Source organism: Nicotiana tabacum, chromosome 20 (assembly GCF_000715075.1).
Source record: "Nicotiana tabacum cultivar K326 chromosome 20, ASM71507v2, whole genome shotgun sequence".
Taxonomy (NCBI): Eukaryota; Viridiplantae; Streptophyta; class Magnoliopsida; order Solanales; family Solanaceae; genus Nicotiana; species Nicotiana tabacum.
Window position 1 is genome coordinate 101,872,210 of NC_134099.1, and position 6,530 is coordinate 101,878,739.

Genomic DNA, 6,530 nt, shown 5'->3' on the forward strand with positions numbered 1-6,530 from the left:
AAGGGGGAGGGAGCCTAGAAATCACATCAATTTTTGCTTTGTCTACCTTAATACCATGCTTTGAAATTTTATGCCCAAGAACTATGCCCTCTTCCACCATAAAGTGGCATTTCTCCCAATTGAGAACAAGATTGGTTTCTTCACAACGGGCCAAGACCCTATCAAGATTTTTCAAGCACTCATCAAATGAATCCCCCACAACACTAAAGTTGTCCGTGAATACCTCCAAAATATCTTCCACCATATCGGTGAAAATGGCCATCATACACTGCTGAAATGTAACCGGTGCATTACACAATCCAAAAGGTATCCTAGAGAAAGTAAAGGTGCCATATGGACAAGTGAATGTGGTCTTCTCCTGATCTTCCGGAGCAATCAAGATTTGGTTGTACCCAGAATACCCATCCAAGAAACAGTAGAAGGCACGCCCAGCAAGTCGATCTAACATCTGATCAAGAAAAGGCAAAGGAAAGTGATCCTTGCGGGTCACATTATTCAACTTGTGGTAGTCCATGAATACCCTCCAACTGGTGACGGTTATGGTAGGAATCAACTCATTTTGTGCATTTGCAACCATGGTCATGCCACCCTTCTTCGGTACACATTGCACCGGTGAAGTCTAAGAGCTATCAAAGATGGGGTACACAACCCCGACATCCAACCACTTGATCACCTCCTTTTTCACAACTTCTTGCATTGCCTCGTTCAACCTCCTTTGATGCTCCAAGGAGGGTTTTGCCTCATCTTCCAGAATAATCTTGTGCATACTGAATGCGGGGCTTATCCCCCGAATATCAGCTAAAGTCCATCCAATTGCTTGTTTTCACTTTTGAAGTACCACCAATGTGGCATCAATTGTGGCGCGCCACAATATCGCCACATGCTAAATTGTTCAGCCACTGATTTATTCTTCCTAACACCATCAGGAAATTACAAAGTCCAATCCATAGACTATGACAAAAAAACTATGACCATTTTCGATCCATCAATGTCTACTTGTTCAATCTTACAACCTCACCACGACTTCAAAATGTCAGAAATTCAATCAGCTATAATCCCACCTTCACCTGACACAATTTTCATCCTCATGAATTGTTCTATTGATTCACCAGTACTTAACCATTACAAATCTGTCTATTTTAATTTCTCTGGTAATTCTTGTGACGAACTTTACGGATCGTGCACTTCGTTTAAGTTGTTTCATATGCTGTCGAATAGTACATTGGCTTGATATTTTACGGGTTATGAGATGGTGAAGTATATGAGTATGGATATATTGGATTGTACGCATTATACGAGTGTGTATAATTCGGATAAATTGGAGGGAGTTGGACCTTTGGATTGGCTTTATGGGATGGAGTGGTCGTTTAATGTCCCGAATACAGGATGTGATCGTTGTGCTAAATCTGGTGGAACTTGTGGATTTGATGTGGAGACTGAGATGACACAATGTATTTGTTCAAGCACTAGTAATTCTACCAGAGATTGTGCTGGGGGAAAAGATACAAACTTTGCTGAGAGTTACAGAGCATCCTCATTTCCACGAATACTACAACTACTGTACATCTTGGCTCTTGGGGCCATTTCTTACCACATCGTATTGAGATGATGAGTCTCTTCTATAACTTCTGTTTTTTCTTCTTCTTCTATAAGTTGTGTTGATTATTTTTCCTCTATTTCTGTAGTTTATCTTTCTAAACTAGTTATTACTAATTCACGTTGCCTAAATTTGGCACTTTTATGTTGTGTACACTCAAAAAATAAAAGAAAAAACTTATGGTGGCCAAAAAAAATGTGTCATCAACCTGCATGTTAGTAAGACAAGAGTAAAGAATAACTGGCAAAGTAGAATTTGAGCCTAAGAACTCATACCTGAGGTGTGGAGACAGTGGTTTCAACTCCAACAACAGAGGCTCCTCAATTGAAGGTTTTGTTGGTGGAGTCTTTCTATTCTCGAGGTCCAAAGATAATTTCCTAGGCTTATAAGAGTAAGAGCCCATTCCATGTAAAGTATTCATGCACTCCACTCGGCTTGCATCCTCATTGACATCAAGATCAATAATACGGCCTCCAATGGGTCCTCCACATTGATCATTGCACTGGTGTCATCAATTATCACTACTGTGGCGAGGTCCACAAAAGAGCACACCTTGGTGATGTTGGGCTGCTTCATTGATTTGCACACATGAAAGACCACTTTCTCATCACCCACCCGAAAGGTGAGTTCCCCTGCTTCCACATCAACTAAGGCCTTCCCTGTAGAAAGGAAAGGTCTCCCAAAAATGATAGGAACTTTATAATCTACCTCACAATCCAAGATCACAAAGTCAGCTGGCAAGATAAATTTGTCCACCCGGATAAGCACATCATCAATAATACCCAATGGTCTCTTCATCGTTCTATCTGCCATTTGTAATCTCATGGAAGTCGGCCTCGGCTACCTAATACCCAAAGTCTTGAAAACGGAATAGGGCATCAAATTGATACTAGCCCCCAAATCACATAGAGCTTTAGCAAAATCCGCACTCCCAATGGTGCAAGGAATGGTGAAAGCACCGGGATCTTCAAGCTTCGGGGCCATTGAATGCACTATTGCACTAACTTGGTGAGGCATCTTTATAGTTTCACAATCCATAGACCGCTTCTTTGTTACCAAGTCCTTCATGAATTTAGCATAGCCTGGCATTTGTTCAAGAGCCTCCACCAAAGGACCATTAATGGATAAGCTCTTCATCATGTCAATGAACTTTTTAAATTGATTTGCATTTTTCTTCTTTGCGAGCCTTTGAGGATAAGGCGGAGGTAGCCTTGGCAAAGGGCCTTCACTTTAGGCACAGCCGGCTCCGGCATGTCTATTATGTGTTCCCTAGATGGGTTCACATCATTTTAAGTCTCCACCTCAACATCTTGAATATCAATCCTCACTTCTTCATTCACATTTTCATCAATAACATTTTCAATCACCAAAGGAACTTCATCATCTTGCAACTCAACATCATCATCCATAACTTGCTTTTGTTTGGAGGCATTCACATCACCGCCTCTCCCACTTCTTGTTGTAACTGCCATAATATGATTGTTCCCACCCTTTGGGTTCACTACCGTATCACTTGGTAGTGCACCCTTAGGGCAAGTATTTAAAGACTGTGAGATTTGGCTAACTGCACCTCCAAGTTTCTAATAGAGGTATTGTGGGAAGCCAACTGAGCATCCGAGTCCGCATTCTTCTTCATCATCTGTTCAAACATCATTTCAATTCTACCCATATCATTGCCAGAAGAACTAGGACCTTGAGATGGAAATGGGGGTGGATTGTTCGGTTGTTGGTACATTGGGGGCCTTAGAAAGCCTTGCCCCAGATTTTCTTGGTTTCCATTGTTCCATCCACCTTGATTGTTATTACTACCCCAATTGTTGTTATTACTATTCCAATTTCCTTGGTTGTTTTGATTGTTGTTATGATTGCCCCAGTTGTTATTTTGGTTGTTGTTCCCCCAATTACCATTGCCTTCTTGTTGATTGCCCCAATTGCCTTGGGATCTCCATTGTTGTTGGTTGGAAGAATTGCCTCTTTGGCCTTGATAATTATTCACGTATTGCACCTCTTTACTTTGTTCATCATAACCATCATTTTGAAATCCACCACAATCATTATCAAATTGCTCCGAATTCCCTTGGTTCTGTTGACCTCTTTGTCTTCTTTTGTTGACAAGCATGTTAACACCCTCCATGGCATTCACTTGGCGCGGATTTTGAACTTGTTGCAACTGTGCCTTTGCTAGTTGGTTCATTGTAGTTGTCAACTCAGCTATAGCCTGCCCATGATCATATAATTCCTTGTGCAAATGGATAACCGTGGGGTCACCCTGGGGCACATTGGCTCTACTTTGCCAAGCGGAAGAAGTGTCAGCCATCTCGTCAAGAATGTAACAAGCCTCATTATATGACAGCTTCATGAAGTTGCCCCCAGACAGCTGGTTTACTATGCATTGGTTTGTTGTATTAATGCCCTGGTATAAGGCTTGTTGTATCATCGCGTCAGTCATATCATTGTTGGGGCATTCCTTCACCATTGTTCTATAACGCTCCCAAATCTCATGCAAAGGTTGCGTGGGCTCTTACTTGAACGCCAAGATCTCATCTCTCAATGCATCCATATGCCCCGGTGAAAAAAAATTTGCAATGAACTTGTCCGCCAACTCATCCCAAGTAGTGACGGAATGGTTGGGAAGTCGCTCGAGCCAATCCAATGCCTTCCCTCTAATTGAGAATGGGAAGAGTCTTAACCTAAGAGCATCCTCGGACACATTAGTTTGCTTTCTTCCCCAACATGTATCCACGAACCCCTTGAGATGTTTGTAAGCATTTTGATTTGTAGCGCCCGTGAAATACCCATGTTGCTCTAGTAAGGTCAACATCACATTGGTTATTTGAAAATTGCCCGCCCAAATTCGGGGTGGGACAATAGCACTTGCATAGCCTTGGTTCGAAAGTACTCTAGGAGCCACTCTTGGATGTGGCGGAGGAGGATCTGGGATATTGTCATTAGCATTAGCATTAGCCTGGCGGCCTCTACGTTGTCCTTGAGGTACAAGAGGCACCTCATCATCTTCGACATCATCTACCTCCTCCCCCGCAATCACATTTCCAAGAGGGTCATTGGCGTTGTTCGTTGCCATTTGGTACCTGAGTTGTGACACAAACAAATTAGTAACAAAGAAGGAAAGAAGAACAATACACAAAACTATTTAAATAGATAGCCAAAACTATTAGCTCCCCGGCAACGGTGCCAAAAAGGTGATCAAAGCCTACCCTGCACTACTATTGAGTAGCGAGAGAGGGTCGAAGCAGCTTTTACCCGATTTAGGGTCGGGATCGATTTTCACATGGAACTAAAAGTTGGAGTCGGGTATCTATCTAGTTTAGGGTTTTGTATGTGTTCCAAATTACACTTCTAAACATTTTTGGATTTTTGTTTTACTTCTACTTTTATCAAACTACGAAGCTAAATTAAACTAGAATAAGCTGAGAGTAAAATATTGCGGGTTGTTCAAATGGTTTAAAAGGCACTAGGGTAGTGACTTTCGCCTAGGTGGTCAATTGACAGATACTTGAATCTAAGGCATGATTGACATATTTGGGGAGTATGATATAACCGTTGCATGATTTTACCCACTCTACACCTCTCGGTGGTTCAAGTGATTTTGCTCGAATTGACTTTCTCAAGACCAATTGGGTATGCAAATTTGCACAAGCAATCAAGGTTCAAGTCGAGTATTACTCTCTCGAGGTTTAACCCTTTAACTGGGGCTATCAATCTCTTGAGTACGCCCCAATTCCTTGTTGGACCAATTTCAGAGACTTAGGCTCTCTTTTTCAAGAAGAGCTCAAGTCAACTAAACACAAACTAGTGTTTGCAATCACTAATTCAGAAATTAAACATGAAATTAGTTCAAATATCAAACACCCATAGTCAATCTAGCCCTAAAATACAAGACCCATCAATTACCCACACTAGGGTTGAGCCACAACCCTAGATTGTGGGTCTAGCTACTCATAATTAGAGAAGAAAATAAAGAAATAGATGAAGAAAAACTCATATTAATTAATTACTAAATGAAACAAGAAGATTCAATGTTGAAATGTAGCTAAAATTACTCAAAACAGCTAAAACTATGAAGTCACGAGCGCAGCTCTAAAGAGAAAACTATCTGATGATCTAAAAATGGGAAAAGAAACTATTTATACTAAGCTGAAAAATCTAGAAAAAATACCCATGCGAGGCTAGTGCGGACCACACAAAATCATGTGCGGCCGCACTAAGGCTCTAGACTTGAAAATCGAACTCTCTGAACTGGGGCAATGCAGCCCTCCAGGATGGACTACGGCCGTGATGGCTTCTAGTGTGGTCCGCATGAAATGGAGCGCGGACCGCATTGGCTTCAATCTCCAAAAATAGCAACTCTCTGAACCTTGGTTGTACGGACCGCAATAAATCGAGTGCGGCCATAGTAACTTCAGTGCGGACCGCATTAAATCCCATGTGGTCGCATTACCTGAGTTGCATACTCTCTGAACCTCACTTGTGCGGACCGCACAGAATGGTGTGCGGCCGCACTAGCCTTGTTTTGCCTGAGCTTAGTCTTGCCTTGATACTTGTGCAAGTTTCACTCCTTTTTAAGCTGATCTTTGACATCTTGTCACTTTATTGATCAAACGTGCAATCAAGCACAACTTGTGAGCCTTTTTGGACTATTTTGTACAAATTTCTAATCAAAACTAAAGCAACAAGGAGTATAAAATGTATCAAAATCCCTAGTTATCAGACCTCAGCTTTCTAACCTGCATGTCCAATATTGACATTGGCTCTTCAACATAAGATAGATACTTGTCCAACTGGACCGAACTAAAATCGAACACGTGTGACGGATCACCGTGATACCTCCAGAGCATCGAGATATGAAATACCGGATAAACTCCTTCCAAGCTGGGAGGTAAGGAAAGCTCATAAGTACCTCCCAACACGCCTC

At 41.8% G+C, this 6,530-nt stretch overlaps 1 pseudogene; it reads left to right on the forward strand.

The window, feature by feature from the left end:
• Window positions 1-539: 539 nt before the first annotated feature.
• On the forward strand, window positions 540-1,609 carry LOC107789476 (uncharacterized; annotated as a pseudogene).
• Window positions 1,610-6,530: the final 4,921 nt, after the last annotated feature.